Genomic DNA, 1112 nt, shown 5'->3' with positions numbered 1-1112 from the left:
TAGTCTCATGTCATACCCATATACTTTCATGGTTGTGTGCTACACTTTAAAAAGGACATATAGCAGCTTTGGCATGTCATAAAGTATGTTATACTAAGATATGTCATACGGACAGTGAGCTTTTTTATAGGCTGCAAGAAAATATACTTGGACCAAAAGACATTTTTCCAGACTTGTTATGGGCACTAAAATAAATGAAGGAAAAAGGGTGTGTTCTGTCAAAAACTGATTTTCAGTGTATTAATGAGCTGACATTTTCTACTCAATTTTTTCTGTCTATCTGTTGGCTCCTAAACCCCCAATTTGGTTTGAAAAAATCCCCACCCCTTAAACTAGTGTCCTCAGATTCCACTTTATTCTCAAAAGTACACGACACTTGTTGCAGTACATCTTTAGTTGACCAAAATGCGAAGAGATTGCTTGTTAGTCTAGAGTATACTGTATAGCATTCATAAGTTTTAACAGCCAGATTTCTCGAACATATGCAACAAAAGACGTTCCTGTCATTGCACTTAAATTACAGATGAACAATTATCTAAGTGCATGATCGATATTGTATGGGGTGCTGATCTAGAGGGAGTGCCTTCCTCCATCTGAACCCCTGACCCTGGAATGAGCATGGTACCCTTGTCATGAGGTTCATGTCAGAGCTGGCCTGGAGCCTTTTACGATGCTAGGGCACCAGCTTCAGGAAAGGAATGAATGTTGACTCCTGGAGGCAGCTAAGGGAGGTGATAGGTGAGGATCAGATATTAGCAATACATCTACTGAAAGCTATTGTATGTTTTTGATAAGCAGCTTGTTCCAAAGTCCATTGAAATTGTTGGAAGTATTTTCATAGTCTTCATTGTTCTTAGAATCAGGCCTATGCAGTATAATATAGGTCTTTTTAACAACCAGGCCCAGATACTGTCTAGTCTTAACTTTGGCTGTGAAACTTTACCTGTTGTTATTTTACTATCTAAACCTTTCCCTGGCTCTAATTTCCATTTATGCTCAAGCTTAAACATGGAAGAGGATATGGGGAAGTCAAGAATACAGTTTTGAAAATCCTCTAGTACAGTCTATCACAATGTTTCTTCTTAAGCAAAAAATTAGTATAACTTTCTAAT

The sequence above is a fragment of the Eretmochelys imbricata genome, chromosome 11 (genome assembly GCF_965152235.1).
Source record: "Eretmochelys imbricata isolate rEreImb1 chromosome 11, rEreImb1.hap1, whole genome shotgun sequence".
In the NCBI taxonomy this organism is placed as follows: domain Eukaryota; kingdom Metazoa; phylum Chordata; order Testudines; family Cheloniidae; genus Eretmochelys; species Eretmochelys imbricata.
The sequence above is the reverse complement of the archived record's forward strand: the minus strand, read 5'-3'. Positions refer to the sequence as shown.